The sequence below is a fragment of the Mesoplodon mirus genome (genome assembly GCF_964341445.2).
Source record: "Mesoplodon mirus genome assembly, chromosome: 3".
Taxonomy (NCBI): Eukaryota; Metazoa; Chordata; class Mammalia; order Artiodactyla; family Ziphiidae; genus Mesoplodon; species Mesoplodon mirus.
In genome coordinates, this window is record NC_138978.1 from 86,593,562 (window position 1) to 86,612,510 (window position 18,949).

Genomic DNA, 18,949 nt, shown 5'->3' on the forward strand with positions numbered 1-18,949 from the left:
CTGCGCTCTCAAGCCAGCTTCCCCTGCAGAGAAGCGACCCCACCCCCGCCTGGGCAGGTGTTCTGGGGTCGACACCGTCCTCCCGAGGTCGGGCGGAACCTGGGTCCGGGGAGTCAGCCGTCGCGCTCGAGACTAGGTTCACCGGAAGGCGTCGGGCCGAAGCGCAGCGGAGTCGCTCCTCCAGGCGGCAGGTCTGGCGTCACCCACCGGCGGCTCCCGGCCGCTGCCCCGGTCACGTGCCCCGGGGGCCGCGGCCAAGAACTCTCCGGCTGACCTGCCCCTTAGTCCAACGGCGGGGCGGGGTGGAAGGCACCTAAATCCGGCTCCTGAGCGCCCGGAGGGGACGGCAACACCCCGCTCCCGGATGACCAGCCGGCTTCTCGGGAACAGCTGTCGCGTCCCTCGGCGTCTGTGTTTGGGTGGGGGAGGGGAATCCAGGAAGAAGGTACTCTAAGCCTTTGGGCAAAAGCCGACAGAGAGGAGGTGGGAGAGACCGGGATCTGATGGCGACCACCCGCAGCCCGCTCCCAAGGTGACGGGCTCCAAGACTGGTATGAAACGGCCTGACGGAAGAACACTGCCTAAAAATCGAAATTTCCCTACCTCGTTGGTGCCTAGAGTAGTCCTTTGGCCGCACAGTAAAACTACTTTTGCCTCTTCTCCTCGCCCTTCCCCCATAGGGAAAATTCAGTGTCTTCTCCAGATCTTAACCCAGTTGTTCTGACCACAAATTAAAACACACCCCTTAACGGTGTTCACAGACAAGGGTAACTGTAAAAATTCTGCCCAGAAATACCGTTCTTTAGACTGAGGCAAGCTGCATTCCTGCTATTTCCTTAAGAAGATGAAAATCCCCAATAAATGCCAAGAGTGACCGAAAGTATTGCTACTATTCTGTTTAGAGTGAAGGAGAACAAAAAAAGTCAGTTCCCCCCAAATTTTCATTTTCTGATAACTTTAAACACCTTGGCATTTTTAAGATCCAGGTGGTGTTTTATCAGTAACTTAAGGATTGTTAATCAATACTAAATTTTAAAAGTTCATTTTGTCCTATCAATTGAGTTTATTTTCCATAATCAAGAGTCATTTTCTTAGGCTTATTCTAAAAAACTGAATTTCTTTCTAAAACACCATACTGCCTGCCCATCTCTGTTCTGTTGAGGGGCATCTAAAAAACAATTACTATTACATACTTAAGCATATTACAATCATGCGGCAGAATATGCCCATATGTTTTCAAATATTTGAATTAGAGTTTTAGGTTCAATATTTTCTTCTAAGATGGGAGGGTTTTTTGTTTTCATAAAATTGGTTAACAAAAAAGATTGTTACATATAGACACCCAGTAGTTTATCTGGAATTAAGTACATCTTCAGTGAAATAACCCCAGACTGATGAGGCTGCTTGGTAGCAGTGAGACTGTGGAAGAAAAGAGACAGCATTGTCGGTGCAGGTAATTTTCACCCTGAACATGGTGTGTTTGTTTTTAAATTTTTAAATCCTTGTCCTACAGTTGCCAAGACTTCCATCTCTGCTATGGATGTGCATGTGTACAGGGTCTGTGGATTTGAAGCAGCAAAGGACTATGTGCTGCAAATGGCTCTCCAGTCCAGGTTTAGGAAAACCTTGTATGCCTGCAGTTCTGTGATTCAGAGCCTCAGCCAACACGAGCCCCTGCAGATGTCTTCTACTCTGGTGTGGACGGCAGTGTTCCTGGCAGTCTTGTGGGTTAGACAGGACCCCTGGGCACAAGAGCATGGAGTGGGAAATATCCCAACTGTAGTAGTGACAGTCTCGTCCTCCTGGACAAGGGAAGGAGCAAACATCACAGATTTATTTCTTCCACACAAAATCAGTTGGTGAGGTTTTTTACTTCCTTTCATTTTATGAAAACAACATAGAAATTCAATGCAAAATGGGTTTCAAATTAAAATACACAGAAATCAGGAAATACAATTTTCTAAATAGAGTGTAAAATATGTCTCATACACTACACATGCCAGAATTTCCTTGTGGCAGGCAAATTCACTGAAGATCTGCAGTGTATCACAATGTAGTGTGGAAACCACAAGTGTGACTTCTCTTTCTTTTAATCTTAATTGCAATACTATAGTAAATCTGGTTTCAGATCAGGCAAAGTGTGATCTATATGTAGATCTTTTATATACTCTATGACTGTCTACATGCAACCCAGCCTATAAGACTGTATTTCTAAAATTAAGGGGAAATTTTAAAAGAAAATCTTTTGACAGTGGCTTTTCTGTTTTCCTCTGGCCATAGGTTTGGGGTAGGCTGTTTTCCTACTGTCCTGTCAGTTGTTCCCAAACCTCACTGGGGCCAGGAAATTAACACAAGTTAGGTTTAAGATGCTAAGAGAGACTTTCTGCTTGGGACCAGCCTGAAGACTACATTTCCCACTTTGAAACTAACACCCACACACTCCTGCTGCAGTGAGAGAAGTAGGCATTTGGAGAGAGCAAGAAATTCTGTGGAATATGAGGTGGGGGGTAAGATATACAGAAAAGACGGAGCTTTTCTCCCATTATCCCAAGGGGGAAAAACGTCAGTAACAATACATAATTGTAAAGAGTAAAGAACCAGTTTAAGGTTAATCTGCTAACTGGTCCTGTTCTCAATGTGTAAGGAGAACATCCCCTCCACCTCAACGTCTCATTCTCAATTCCTGACTTGTAGAAAACAGGTCTAAATAGCTCTACACCTATTTTCTAGAGAGCTCAAAGGCTGAAGGCATTGTTTAGATTCAGGTGTCCTGCAACTAATGTCAGTCCTTTGCAAAGCAGGAGGTTCTCTCTGACTGGAAACAAAATAGAATTCGAAATTCCTTCTCCTGAGGACAAGCTTCCAAATTTTGCCAAGAACTAGGAGTGTCTGCATCTGAAAAAAGGAGGGGAGGGCAGGGCTCTTGGACTCCGAGTGTGCAGAGTACTCATGGGACTGTATGTGTGCGGGTAGGCGAGAGAGAGTGGTCAGGGCCTGACTGTATCTTCGGACTGTAACCTACACAACAGGTGGGATTAGATCACTAAGAACACTTCCTGGGGGGTTTCTGGCAGTTTTGGTAATCTTCAGGTACCTTCTGCATGGCTTTGGAATTTCAAAGGCCAGTACTCTGCCCGCCCTCCGTGGTCACCCTTTTCTATGGGAGAAGAGAATCTCCCAAGGAGGAAGCCAACTTTTAAAGTACACGAACAATCCCCATTCCCTGTAGGCCTGAAGAGAAATTCAGCGGGGTAGCACTTTCCTGCTTTCTGAACACATCACGCACCAACTTACCGAGGGCGCTTCAGTGAGGGCAGGCAAATAGCGGGTAAGGGAAAGGAGATACAACCTTAAAACACAGAAATAAACAAGTATTATTCTAGCCTCTCCTCCTTACCCTGATCCTTCCCTCCCTGCCTCTGAGAATAAGCCACCAGAGTCCTGTAGAAGACTCTTGAGTTTCTGCTCTTAATGGCTCCTTTTCCAAGGAGGAGCAAGGTCTGTTTTCTGATGTAGGGCCCCAGATGCTCTGTTACTGCAACGTAATTTTGTCATTGCTTCTTTTCAAAGATTATTTGGAATGAATTCTTTTGTTTACTATCTAACAAACAACCTCTGCTAATCTTGTATTTTATCTCTCTAACATATGGAAAAGCTTATTTATTCTAGCCAATCACAATAAAGTGAAGAAAACCCCATTTTATGGAAAAGTATATATCACTAGTCTGTTGATCATTAAAGATACGATTACCAGTGAAAACCCTCTGAAGGTGGCACGTTTATGCTTCCAGGAACAGATGGGGACATGCATTTTCCTTGCAAATACTTTCGGAATTGCTCTACTGGTAGCAGTATAAAATGATATACAGATGCCAGGGCCAGCATGGCCAGGACGAGTGCGCCAGATTTACACAGTAAAGCTTTCACACGCAGACTGTCAGTTTTGATTGATCCCTACTATACCTCAGGAACTTGTTGACTAGGTAGGGAAACAGTGCAAATAATTCACTGCAGCAAGTCAGGTAATTCACACAACCAATCGGTCTGCTTCACTTTCTGGCTGTGACATATGAGCCTTCCCTACAAGATGCATCATTTTCCAGCTTGAGCAATATTCAATGTCAGGGAAGAAAAGGTATTAAAGCCACACAAAAGGTGGCGGACTATCGCAGGACCAGAAGTTGTTTTGATAATGGAGGCCAGATTCTGCTCTACTCTAAGTCCTACCAGAGCATTCAGGCCCAACTGTCATTATCATATTGATTAAAAAAAAAAAGTTCATCATAGTGCAATGTTAGGTTTAACGCCAACAGATCGGGAGAGAGCAAAGAATTATCCCACAAAAGCACAACATTCTTACCACAGGGACGTCTCCCTGTTCCAGTTCACTGATGGAGTTGATTAAGTTTAAATGAAGCAGACACTGGATAAAAGTAAGGGTATTGACCACTGGGCACCTCGATCCCTGCTTGAAAGGACCTGATACATGCAGAAAGGCAAGATTTGCTAAATGCTCTAATCTTCAATCAAATCTTACATCAGTACAGACAAAGTTTGGTAATGAGAGATTCAATGAAGCATGCGGGAGAAAGAATTAATCCTCTTGGTCTAAACTGGCTTCAACTTTGAAGCTTGCTCCGGAGGAAAGACAGTTATCTAAATGCTAAATAAGAAACTTATTGTACTTTTCATGGCATGCTAATCTTTTGTCTATTTCATCTCTATTATGCGTATGCTCCTAGATTGCAGTTGTCATGGTGATCATATCAAGCTACGCTCAGGGGATGGTGGTGAGAAGCCAGGCGCGGACGTGGAGATCACCCCCACGCAATCCACATTTCGTAAAAAACAGAGCAGGAAGAAGTAAGCAGGCACCTGACGCCTTCCCCGCTCCTTCTCACCAGGCCCGGCCGCTCCAGCCAAGGGCTAAGAAGCCTTGGGCCTTCCTGTGCCATTCCAGGCGAGGCCCCCTCCCCGAGGCGAGTGGCATTTGGTAATGGTGGTAATAGTGGTGGGGAGGGGGTCAGGCATCCTTCCTACCCCAAACTCCTTTCTCCTTAGAGGTTCCCAGCTTTTAGTCTAGAGGCTCCTCCCCCTCCTCACCACTTCCCCTTCCTCCAAGCGCTGGCATCTGCGTGTGGAGAGGCTGACTGGAGAGGGAACACAGAGGCAAGGGCTCGGACACTGGCCGGCTCCACCCTGCAGGCAGTGCCTCGGGGCGGGGAGCTGAGTCAGCCGACTGACTCTGAGTGCAGCAGAGGAATGAATACCAGATCCAGAAGAGCGGCCCATGAAGCCCTGGCGGCAGGTGGAAGGTAGAGGGTCACCCAGGGCCCTGGCGACCAAAGGTGACTCTGGGCCCTTTATGTGTTTTACAAAAGTTGCCAAATTAAGATGGGATTATAACTGCTCGAGTCCTTGTCAAGGCTGAAAGGTTGGGAGCCTCAAATATGCCCCAGCAGTGTTGATGAAAAGCTTAAAAAGTAATAAAAGGGAGAAAAGAGAGGGGAAAGTAACATGTATAACTCTTATTAAAGAGAAGAGCCACAGAGAGGTTGTGAACTTGGATCACTGTTTGAACTTTAATTTGTTCATTAACAGGATTTGCCCCTCACTGCGAATGTTATTACTTCCTCTGCCGCTCAGCAACAACTCTGGGCATAATGAAAGAGTCTGGCAAAAAGTTAAATGCCTGGTAATTAATTCATTTAATTGAAAAAAGGGGGAAGAGGGAGAGAGAGGTCCCACTGCAGGAGCAGAAGGCAGAGGGTTTGGAGGAGGGGGCAAAGCAGAAATCTGTATGGAGGCCCTCTCCAAGGCCTAATGTCTGCCATCCACGCAGGAGGGGAGACCTGATCTCTGATGAGGCTCTTTTCAGCAAATTAATGCCAAGAGTACCCTGAAGACCCTCTGCCCAATGCCACCTGTCCCTGGTCTGAAACTCTCCTAGCTAGGGTTTCAGCCAGGAGCTACTTTGGATGGTCTCTTAGGGTAGAATGGACACCAGAAATCCAAAATTAATATATACTCAAAAAATCTTTCATTAAAAAATAGGGAGATGTCTTTTGCTTTCTCCCCTTCCTTCTCTTGAAACAGGTTTCTTATGCAGTCTTCTGTTTCCAGGCTGGAGTGGAGAAGAGTGTCAAGAGCAGGATATAACCTGCTTGCTGGCATCTTGATCAGCTTTACAACATCATGCTTTCTTTCTGCCCCCTCCCACCCCAGCAGATGATTTCAATAAACTCAGGAGATGAGAAATGAAATACACTCCTTGCCTCTGCTCAGAAGCAATAGGACAGTTTGCTTTGCCTCTAAACTCACAGGGCCTGCCTTTCCCTGTGTCACTGAGCTCCTTCCTGTGTTGGTCAACCACCGCACACAGTCCCCTTACTCACGTACCCTCCTTCTGAGGCAGGCAGAGATAGCCACAATTAACTATTGAGACACCCCAGATACCCCAGAGCTATCAGCACCACATCGCCCTTATAGCCAAACGAGAGAACAGCAAAATTCAGGAAATCAGTAGTAGGTCAGTTATCCTTTCCTATTTAATATGTTTAAGGCCCACCGCTGAACAATAGGCAGTTTCAGTTTCCTCACATTTTAAAAACTGGTGTCCATATAATCAGTGTGACTTTCTTTAGAAATACAATTATCTACCATGTATTCTCCCATTTCAATACTACTAGGGACAGAAAAATGAGTGGTGAGGAGAGAATGAGAGACTATAAATGAATTCCCTAGTATCCAAAACCATTTCCTAGGTTTGTGTTTTTAATTAAATCACTTCTAAACCCCAGGGAGAAGACAGTATTTTTCTCATCCAAATCACACTGTCACCAAATAAATAAAGTCATCAAATCACCACTTTGCTGGCAGCATCCTCCTCATTTGACCCAATGCCACTTGGTACTAACAATCCTAACCTCAAACTCCAAACAATTATAAATGATCTATACCATGCCTTCCAGAAAACCAGTGATAGGCACACACTCGTGTGCATTAACAGGAAGGGGAAAGGAGTTTTAAAAGGGGCTATTTTATGAGCTGAAGCAAGTTCTAGGGTATATTTAGCATTAAAATTACTTCCCACCTTTTATAGTCCCTGGATATTGACTGAGTTCTATTTTCCAAAGTTGTGGATCTATACTAATTTTATTCTGGTCAACTGACACTAAATATTAAGGAGTCTACAAACAAAACAAAACATTCCCTCACTCCACACTGCTGAGCCCTAAGCTCCTTTTATAAAAGGAACTTTAAAGAGACCACATCAACCAGGTCTGGTAACCTTGCCACTATCCTAACCTAGACCCTTATCAGTTTACACATGCGTGAGTGAGTTTCTTCCCTCCTCCAAAACAGCCTGCCAGTGCCTTGAGATTAATTTCTCTTAAACCCCTGCTTTACTCAAAACCTTGATAGCTCTGATAGCCTGTAACAGCCCCACCCAGCTCCTTAAACTGGCCTTTAAGCCTCCTCTCCACTCCGCCTGTAGGCACTAACTGGCTGTTTCTGGTTTGTTTTACACTACTAGCCTATACCAGGCAAGACAGCTCTTCAGGAAGACAGCTCCCCCACTGTCCCCTGAAAACACCACATGAACCATCTTCATTTTATTGAACACTTGTGAGGTGCCAGGCACCATGTTAGGCATTACAAACATTATCTCATTTCCCTTCAATTTCATGAGATATGATTATACCCATTTTAGGGCTGTAGAAACGGAGACTAAAGAAATTAAGGTACTTGTCCAACCAAGATCTCACAGCAGAGACAGGATTCTTAACGCTTACCTATCTGACTTAAAAACTGGATTACTTTCCACTTGGCATACTCTCACCCCTGCTGTACTGTGTGTTTTAATCACTCCTCCTTGCCATCTGGAATGCCTTCTCAACTCCAGTATACATATCTGAATCCCACCCAGCCTGCAAATCCCAGAGAGAAATTCCCACCTCTATCCTGAAATCTTTCACTACCGTCCTAGTCCTCGGCAGACTGCTGAAACCCTTCAGTATCTGCAGCTCTTACTTGGCACTCCTATTCTCTGCCCTGTACTATTATGTGAGTTTTCATTTATTCAGTCCCTTCCAACCATACAGTAAGCTCCTTGAAGAGGGGAATTTGCCCTGTATTTCTTTATATTCCTCACTCACTCTCCAGAGCCTAATAATATAGCTTCCATTTGTTGAGCACCCTCACGCACAACAATCCTGAAAAGTAGACGCTGTTATTATTGCCATTTTGCAGATAAACTGGGGCTCAGAGAGATTAAGAAACTTGCCCAAGCCACTCAGCAAGTAAGTAGCAGATCTGATATTCAAACACAGACTGTCTGAATCAAATGTCCCTTCTCCTTAGCCAACACATTGTACTGGCTCAAATACAGTCTGTCTCACACAATGTGAATTTATGAAGTGTCACTGTGTGGAGGATACTCAACAAACCTCTAGAAAATATCCTCTAACCATGACTTAAGACAAGGGCACTGTTTTCCTCTTCAGTAGGATAGCCTCTGAAACTCAACAGAAGAAAGGATGAGTGTATACGTCCCAGACCACCCCTTCCATTCTCCCCTCCTCTCTAGGAACCATGCCCCCTGTTGGTGGGAGCCAGTAACACCACTGTCTGTATCTGAACTGGTGTTTCCCTGCCCCAAGCAGCCTCTACCTTTTAAATACACAGAAGAAAGGAGGGGAAAATGAAAGATACAGGTGTCAATTTTTTTAATGGCCTGCAAGGGCTGGGAGGTCTTGCAGTCTCTGCGGCAAAAATGGGTTGTTGCTGTGGGAAGAATAACAACTGCAAAAAAAAAAATGTTCACAGATGACCAATTAAACCAATATGTGGAACTCCATCTAGCTTCTTGTTCCAAGACATGTAGGTGGAGGGAAGGGATATGGGAACAGATGTATATGTATAACTGATTCACTTTGTTATAAAGCAGAAACTAATACACCATTGTGAAGCAATTATACTCCAATAAAGTTGTAAAAAAAAAAAAGACATGTAGGTGGCAATGGGGATTAATAAAATCTCTAAGATAAGAACTTCTGAGAGTACAAGAATCAAGGCCTGGAAGCCTGGCTACTTTTCCCCACATGGAGATTGTGCCTTCAGTGCCAGTGCTAAAGACCTGGACCTGATAGTATTAAGCAAGCTAACAGGTTTCTTTATTTCCCACAGGTCTTTAGGAAACGTTAAAAAAAAAAAATTCTTGCAATGGTAACAGGGTACTTCCTATGAATCTGAGAAAGGGAGAATAATGACTATATGATGACTTGTCTCTAGTATCCATGTGAAAACTAGTCTATTCTCCTAAGTTCCCAAAGATAGATTTCCATCTTCATTTATATTTTGGTTTAAATATCTGGACAGCTCAAGGGCTACAATCCTTACCTTCACCTACAAAATCCATGTTGTGGCACACAAAAGCTTGCACATGCACAGCACTTAATAAACCAAGTCCTTCCATTTATTTCATATCAGACAAGCCTCAAAACTACCCCTTGAAGTAAATGTATTATACACATTTTGCCTATGAGAAAACTAAAATTTGCTTCAAGTAACACAATTGGTACATGATAAACCTAGTCCCCACTCCTAGTCAAGGATACTTTCCCAGTTCTCAGGGCAATTTCCTGCCGTTTCTATATTCTGGATCCACGTGTGAATTCTGTAAATCCAAAACCAGGAACCTCTCTCTATCTGAAAGAGATGGGCCTCAAGCTATACCAACCAGACTTCTATTATAACTACCTGGCCATACTAAGAGTTCCCCCACCCCAATCCTGAAGCTATAAACACTATATACAAAATTTAATATTTAGATTCAAATTAAGAAATATCTGGATGGTTCTTAAATCTATAGAATATGAGCAGGTGCAATGGTTGGGCTACCCATTCCAAAAGAAAGGCTAACATCACTGCTACTTGTTTTTCCACAATTGTCATTATTTATTGAGGATGTGCTGGGTACCTGACACTTCCTTATACTTGTAACATATAATTGAGGAGCCATTTTATCTGCTAATAGACAAACAGTCTTTTCCCCAGAAAAGACCTGGAATTGCATCTGTCCACCGTGTTCACTGACCCTTTAGTTGGGTATGTAACTCTGATATCCTGGGCCCAGCAGGTCCCCCTCCCTAATTTCTGAGCAATAATCAAACTCATCAAAGCAGACAAAACTCAAAGCTCCAGATCTTATAAATGGCTGAAATAAGGATATTCTTTTTGTCTCAGCTCAAACTTGGTTAATCTCCATATCCAATCTAATTGTGGGGTGAAAGAGAGGAATATATTTGATAATTTGGGACTGTTGCCCTATTTCTTTGTCTGCTAGCTGACCTTCCCTCTGTAAGTGCATCAGCATTCGCAACATTTAGTTTAAGCAGGAAGGCTCTTTCATCTTTGTCCTCTGGCCTTGATCTCTCCTGATCATTATAGTCTGGATCCCTGCTAATCACTAATGATCCTGTGGCCCTCTGCATAATACTAAAGGTATTAGACCTGAATTCTTAGAAAAATTCCTACTCAGCTAACTACATTCTTTCTGCTTTTCTTGGTTCTCCATATAGTCTCAGCTGGAGTTCAATTTGAATTATTCCCTCAGATTTTAAATTATTTGCTGGTGGTTTTTGGAAACTATTTCTAAACTCGTCTCTTAGGTGAACTCAACTAATTATGATTCAAAAGCCCCATGACCTACCTCTTTCCATCTCCCTCTCTCTTTACCTTGAGTGTCTTTCTACCCCATCTCCCATATTCTGGTCTTGAATATCATAAGAGTTTAAATTCACTGAGGAGGGAGTTTCATAATTCTGTATTTTGCACAGCATATAGCATATTGTTAGCTTACAGCAGTACACAGTAGTTCCATTACATATATACTTTGGGGTCTCTATTCACAACCATCTACTAAAAATGACGAATGTTTTATTCCACAAGTTAGACGTCACCTACAGTTGAAGGATCACTGAGTTTTTTTGATAATGGTGAATGCCTTGCTCACTAAACAGAATACAGGTTAAGTTTGATTTCTTAATTGAGTATGATTCCTTTGTATTTCAAGGAATGTGGAGCACCAAATCTATAGAACTATATATGGCAATCCTGATTTTAGCCCATGACATCTTGGATTTTTCCTACCCAAGCCCATATTCTAGAATTTAACAGCTTTTGTTATCATAGCAGCAAAATTGAACTCTCATAAAATCCATATCAACCAAATTCTTGACAATATAGTTTTCTGAAGTAAGATGTCTCTATACTGCATACCAATGTACTAGAGATGTATATGATTGTTAAATTAATAATTCATTGATAATCAAAGAGACTCTACAAGCTCCAAATGCACATTTTTCTTAAGAGTTTTCCCTTGGCAGCTACTTTTATTCCAATGGTGCCGCCGATGTTCAAACTATTCTTGTATAATGACTTTAGAACTAGTTTAAAAACTACTTAAGAAAGACATTTAATAGTCTTTCCAATTGTTTTGACCCCCAAATTACATTACCTGACTTGATCACCCACCTAACTCTTCAGGGCACAGAAGGTCTTTAAAGGAAGATGACTTACCACCTCCAAGGCTTTTTAACAAGATGTGCTGTGGGTTCTGAAGAGTGCCCAAATGAAGAGCTTCAAAATAGGTTTGAACGATGGCAGCAATGGAAGCATCACTGCAATAAGTGACAGACTTCCAAGATGACTAGTTGGATAGGACACTAAAATGTATGTGTAAGTTCTGATACAGTGGACTATATTAGTTTATAGTCATATCTTGGTTACTTAGTTATGGCCCTACAGCACAATATTAGGGTTAAGGAAAAAATTATTCTTAACATCTTCCATTATTGCACTTCACAAAGTTTTACACTCTTTAGGTGCATCTTATAGATGTCATACAAAAACGTATTGATATTCAAGGACCTAGGCATTGTTTAGGATGAAACTACAAATAATTGAGATAAACATCTTGGATGTTTTTCTCTGTTTATCAAGCCAATGAAAATGAATTGTAAACAGGTGTACTTGTAACACTTGAAATGTGTTTGTCTTCTTGACTTAATTGTAGGCAATTCTTACTTCAGGTTGGGGGAAAAAAGGGGTATGCGGTTTTGATTTTAACTAAAATTATAGTGCTTCACTCACATAACACCAGCCAGTCTAGCACACCATATAAGAAGCAAGACCTTTTAAGGAAAACTTTATATTCTAAAATTATTAAAAGGACATCATAAACCCATTCAATCATGCAGGTCCTTTAAACTTTGCTTTGAAAGTCTTAAGGAGAAAAAAATATGGTACTGTGACTAGGGAATAGGCTGGAGAAAACTTTCTGATTTCTAACTTTTCTTCCCTTACCTTACTACTTGAGAGAAGTCAATACAATTTTGCGTTTGTATAAATGAAAGGCCACAGTTTTTAACTCTTTTACATTAATATTCCTTGAGCCAGAAGCAGATATATTTTCCACATTTTAGTTACACTTCAACAATTATGTATTGTATGTCTATAGGGCTCATGTTCAATGGCAAAGTGAAGTGGACCTGTAACAGATAATGTATAAATAGTTATTGAATTAATGACTGGAGGAAAAGAAAACCATACCTTGGGTGAACACATGCACGGTTCACTGTAAAACTAACTCCCACGGGATTTTGTCCATGTAAATACAACTTCTGACTATTACATAATATCAAGCCTAAAGCATCTGCTTAGATTTGGATCACTTTAGATTTCAGAATTCAGTCATTAGGACCCTAGCCATACTTTTGAACCTAATCACTTGTTTCATGTGACTTCTGATATAATCAAAGTCTTTAATACCTATGAGTAAGTAGTAACCATTAAGACCGGAGTTTTACAGAAAATTTACCTGACTTCCATACTGAGCTAAATGGATCATTTCACATATCCAGTACTTATGCTAAAAGCAGAAGGTTTCTCATGTAAGCTATCCGACGATTATCTTTCACAACAGAGGCATAAACATAACCAGTTATCTCACTTTTCCAATTATTCCAGTTTTAGAAGATGTTTGTTCTCATAAATAGAGCTCTATCACTGGCTAACAAGCACTATTTATTTGGTAGCACATAAAACACCTTTGTTCCTTGGTTTATGTGATAGAACAGGACTAAGACAAAACCCTCCTCCCTCCTATGGGGACTTTTGTGCGTAACTTGATAAATACCTACAAAATGATAAATGCTACTACCTCTTTCAGCATTTTGAAAGATGTCAACCAAACACAAAATATTTTTGGTGTGTGAATTAAAATGCCTCTTACTGATGGTCTCAGATGTTTCCTTGTAAGATAGCGTGTCAAGAACTGGCTTATATATTATTATCCGTCCTCCAGACTGACATCACACTTCATAATAGCTTGGTATGATGACTGCTGTCAAAATCGCCTGCAAGGAAACATCCGTGCCCTAGATTGACATAATTTATTAGCATGACACAAGACTAAAAAACGAAGAACACCATGCGAAGCCTGACTTCAAGCACACGGACAGGGGGGTCTGCTACGTGTGGGCCAAGGGCCTCAATCCTTCTCACGCTCTAATTTAGGAAGAGAATGAAAGTTGCCTGGAAGTCTCATGGGCGGGGGAGGAAGGCCAGACTGGCAAGTGCCCGCGACAGGAGGAGGAAAATACTGTTTTTTCAAAGTCGAATCCCATCCAGGAATAGGTTTCTTTTCTCCGTGACCACCACACGACAGCACACACCTTGCGGGAAATGAAATGGAAGCGAGGGCGCGGCGGCCTCCGAGGCGGCTGGGGAAGCCGACCCGACGGAGCGGAGTCCGGGGTCGGTACGCTCGGAGTGGCCTCGGCCGAGCACTCCCGCCGGCGTTCCCCGCAGGGCTTTTAGGCCGCGCTCTCGCCGCCTTCCACGGCGCGTAACCCGCCGCCCTCGAGACCCCGGCATCACCTCGCGGCGCCAACCGGCCCGTCCCGCCCTCTCCTCGCCCTCTCCTGGGGGGCCTGTGGGCAAGGTTCTCTCTGAGGCTGCGACGCTCCGCACGCGCCCCTCCGCAGTTGCGGCGTGAGAACCAGAGCTACCGGAGCTGCGGGCCCCAACTGCACACAAAGCCCCCGACGGCGCCGCGGCGCCTCCCCGCCTCGCTACTCCAGCTCCCGGAGCTCAGACAGCGGCAGTCCGCGTTACGGCGTCCGCTCCCGCGGGGAAGTCCCGCTAAGAGGAAGCCTCCAGCGGGAAGTGAGATCCCGCTCACGCGAGCACCCCCGCCCCTGAGCAGGGCCCTCTGCCCGACGGAGACTCTCACTTCAAACGAACAGGCGCTGCCCCCTGCGGGAGGAGGGGAGCGCGTGGGGAATACTCACAGTGGGCCTGGCCGCGCCGCGCAGGGGACCTCGCCGGGAAGGACGCGCCGGCTCGCGCAGGGGGAGCAGAGCCCCAGCGGGTGGCACCCGCGCTGCTGCCTCGGAAGGGAGGCCTCTACCGTCCGACTGCGGACCTGCAGCCGCCGCGCGCGCGCCGCCGCCGGCCCCGCCCATCGGCCCCGCCCTGTCCCGTGTCGCCGGCCCCGCCCTCCGGCCCCGCCGGCCCTGCCCCGTCCAGCTCCCCCACCCCGCCCCTCCGGCCTCCTTTCTCCAGCCGGCTCCCTCCCCTCTTCTCTGCCTGCCGGGTACAATCGGCTCTCTTACCAACGCGAAGGGACGTGGAAATCTTTCCACGAAAATGAGCAGTGATATCCTTTTGATGGCTATAATTTATTCCAAATCGTCCCTGGACTGAAATGATCAATTAGCAGCCCGAAACGCACTGTGAAGTAAATTGTCACACTCTCTATTACAGGATGGTTATCATATATTTATAAGGTGTGTTTTCTGCAATCAGAACCAACAGGGTGTTGAGCGATCAGTCATACACGCGCTTCTTCAAAAAGAACGGGAAAGAAGCTCCAGCACGGGGGTGGGGGACGGGGAACGTCCTTTGGACAATTATTACTTCTCCCACCCTTCCACAAGGGTGTTTTCTCTTGGCATCTGGGAAGTGCAGTGAGGGCGAGAGCTCTGCGCCAGCTCTCTTGGCCGCTCCTGTGACCGGGGAGTAATGTCCCTGTGAGCAACAGGGAGACTCGAAGCCCCAAGAGGAGACGGTTCCTTCCCGTGAAATACAGATCAGAAAGGATTACGCACTCTGTCTTTCTATGTCTTCAGTCTTAGCCTGGAAAATAATGTCTTACTCTTTGCTTCTAAGCTTCTAGCAGAATGTATGCATTCTATACTTGTCTCTTTTCCTCAATTCTCAGGGTGTTGCCTTCCTCTCTCTGCTATTTAGGTGTTATATACTGTAGAGATTATGCCAGGATGATATAAAGTTTACCCACGGAGAGAACTCTGCATTCTGAATTGGAATCTCGCCAGAACGCTTCCATCATTCATAAACGAGATGGCACAAAGTTCTGAGAAAGTCATAAGAAATTCTCATTCAGTCTGGTAGGCTGTCTTGACCAAGCCATGGAGACACTGTTATTTTCCTATGGTCATCCTCAGTGACTGTACATGAATATACATCTGGAACTTCCAGGTTTCCCCTAACAAACTACAGCACACTGTTATCCACCAACCACCTATCAATCATTTTTAAGGATTCTGGTTTGCATCCAATTAATAGTTCTTTTGCCTGAAAAACAGCTCTAGAGCCCAGCCTACTGATTGTTGTGAGAAAAGTTTAGCAGATAGAAGTATGCCTCTGTGGGCAATAAGGTGACATTTGTGGAGAATGAGTCACAAGGCGGAGTAAGATGCAGAGTTTACACTACATTCTTCTTAGATTAACTGCCCCCATGATTTTTTGCATGGCGGGGCTTGTCTGCAATGCCAATCTCTGAAGAATGGAGAGAAAGAAAATCTTGCCAGGTATTCGAGTTGTAGAGGCAGCTGTTGCCATTGGACCTTCCCCAGCATAAATGGGGCACTGCATTCTTCTCTCAGAAAACAAACAGGCTGGGGACCCTTGCCTCATCTGAGTACCAGCATAGCAAAGAGCCAGACCCAGAACCTTCACCTTGTACCTTCCAAAGTCATTGATTTAATAGCTAATATTTATTAAGCACTTACTTCATTCCAGGCACTGTGCTTTAAATTATATGCATTATCTTATTTAATCCTATCAACAAACTTATGGGGAAGGTTCTTCATTTTACCAATAAGAAAACTGAGATTTGGCAAGATTAAGTAATTTATCCAAGGTCACAGTTCTAGTCAGTGATGATCTCAAATCCAATGCCCATGTTCTTCACCCCAATAATATAATATCTCAAAAACTTAAGATTTTGATTTAAGATTTCCCACCAAAACGATTTTAATGGAGCTGATGATAAAATGAGAGTGCTGAATTCTGGGAGAAGAATGAGAGAACAGCTCTTTGCAAAGGAAAGACATTATAGATACTTATACCCGACCTGGGTAGATTACCCTTTCTCTGTTCTACCCTTCCTACATTCTGTGATTTCTTTTTCAGAGTTATCACCTCCCATCTGGTGTCTAGCCAAAGAGACCTTACCCAAGGTCAGTGATGACTGCTAAGTTTGGGGTGGAGGTGGAGGGAAGGGTGGATACAGCAGACCCCAGGGAAAGCAGAGCTCCTTGTGGAGAAAACTTAAGTAGGAGCCAGAGTTGGACAGAGGCCCTTGTCCCAGACCCCCGGCTCTGAGAATGAAATGTTGCTTCCTAATGGACTTTAAATTACCAACATAGCTAAACTCTCCCTTAATAGAATGGTAAAGATCTGCTTGCTACCTTTTTCCCCCTTCATGTAGAATTTGTAATCAAGAGCCCAGTTTTGTCATTTGGAAATACTAATTATCTAATCACGCCGTGCTGCATAACGTACTTGTCTGCCCAATTAGCTAGGACAATTATTAAAATTCAGAGGCCTAATTATGTCTCAATTTAATGCTGGCAAACTTGCATATGGAGCAGTAATTAAAATCTTCTCTTTCCCTTTGCCTTTAGGGCAGGGGATGATTAGGCCCTGTCAGGGGGTGTACTGAACTAAACCAGTGAAGCGTATTGTGCAACATGACCCTGCATTGTTAAGTGTGTCAACATATTAACCTGAATTCCCTTCAGCCCCCACATAATCACATTTGGTGGAGGGATAAAGGAGCTAAAACATGAAGCATTTTATTAAAAAAACATAAATTCTTTTAAATTAATGCTGTGAGAGTTCTGATGAATTTCATGCTTGCAAGTGCTGGAAGACATAAGACTGGTTCATCTAATTACGAGCAAATTTGCTCTTGTTAAAAACTACTTTTTTTTTCTCATTTAAAGAAAATGATTTTTTTGGTGGTGTAATAAAAAAAAGAAAGGGAAAAACCCTAGCTAGTTGGCTTCCAGTAATACAGTTGATTATCAGTTTTGTTTGATGATGGAAAACAAGTGAATGTTGACTTCCCAAAGAATCAAACCCAAATCTGGAGGCATTTTTAAAAAGGCTAGAATTTAATACATGAAAGATGTTAATAAAAGTGAAACATTACAAATCATAATATTGAAACAAATTCAAAATATTTATCTTTTGAGCTCATAAGTTTGATGTGTGAAACAAAACCAGGGTGAGGAGACCAGAGCACTGCACAGATTCATGTTGCTTTGGAAGCCCCTCAGCATGCAGGAACCCAGACAGTGTGTGTCTGCTCTGCTGGCATCTCAATCCTCTTCTCTACAAACTAGGGAGAGTCACAAAACCCACTAAGACTTCAGAGCTGTCCTCTGACTTCTGGCTTTCTCTCACGATGGAATACATGATGGATTATTCATGGATTCATCTAAAGAAGGAAAGCATTCAATCTAGACCAAAAATGAATTATTCTGGAGAAAGAAGGACTTCTTTCAGTTGTTTCCAAACTTGCTACATGGATAGCTTCTAGAGATCGAGAAACACACACACAAACACACAGTCACTTACTTGGGCAGAGCTTACTCTAAATTGGTCTGGTTTTGAAATCTCATGACAACCTTGCTACAGAGTAGGTGAGGCAAGCACGCCTCCATTTTTATTAATGTGGGGCAGTTCAGATACTTGTCCAAGCTGGCAGCTCTATCCCACCACTTCCTAATTATGGGCAGGGCAAGACTAGAACTCAGTTCCCCCGGCTGCCCATTGCATCAGACAGAGTGGCTGTGGATGAAACACCAATGAGAGAGACGCTTGGTTCAGTAAAATATCTCAAGTTGAGGTCAAAGTATAGATAATGTTATAAATAATGAGGCGACACGGGAATAGCCTATATACCAACATCGGGGGATCTTCTGTCCTTCGGTCAATATTTATTTGCAACACATTTAGTCATATTGGTTTGTATTTGGTGCCTTTGGCCATTTACTTCCTCTAAGTTTTTATATTCCCTGGTATATGTATGGTTACATCTGACTCAGTGGTAGTAAAAGTAGAGTTCCTTCCTCCCACTCTTGCTCTGGGTACGATGTGGATAGAAGATAGTGTTTAGGAACAGTTCTGGCTGGTCCGTGCCCTCTTACTAACACAGGCAGTGATTACAGGTAGTCTCTGCTGGAGATGATTGGCTGGAGCCAGGACAGGCCCTTAGGCACTTGTGCTATAAAACCAGGGGGTAGCCCCTCCCCCAGGCCTCCCACGGAGTGGGCCCTGCGTCTTGAAAATGGCCTTGCTCTGAGTCTCTTCGGATGGCAAACTGAAGTGCAAATCTGTGTTCTGACTTGTTCCCGTGGCTGTCAGCATGTTTTCCTCTTGTCAGCAGCAATTGACTGGTCAGGCTCACCCCTGTACAGCAATTGTAACAGCTCATTGACAGACTAGTGACCCAGCTGGACCTGATAATGGAAAACTATTGATTTTTGTGGGCTCCACGAATCTAAAATGAACGACCAATGTAATGTCATCAATTGTCTCGGACTCTGCTAACCCAGGGGAAAAAAAGTTT

At 43.8% G+C, this 18,949-nt stretch overlaps 2 long non-coding RNA genes across 2 annotated transcripts in view; both read right to left on the reverse strand.

Annotated features, from left to right (window-relative positions):
• The window catches only part of LOC309801114, a 4,930-nt gene extending 4,215 nt beyond the window's left edge, over nucleotides 1-715 (reverse strand). The window contains exon 1 of the long non-coding RNA XR_014293529.1: nucleotides 100-715. This is a non-coding gene — a long non-coding RNA (uncharacterized lncRNA). The remainder of the gene's footprint in view (nucleotides 1-99) is intronic.
• The window catches only part of LOC309801115, a 56,643-nt gene extending 42,177 nt beyond the window's left edge, over nucleotides 1-14,466 (reverse strand). Inside the window, exon 1 of the long non-coding RNA XR_014293530.1 lies at nucleotides 14,358-14,466. This is a non-coding gene — a long non-coding RNA (uncharacterized lncRNA). The remainder of the gene's footprint in view (nucleotides 1-14,357) is intronic.
• Between the last annotated feature and the right edge of the window lie 4,483 nt (nucleotides 14,467-18,949).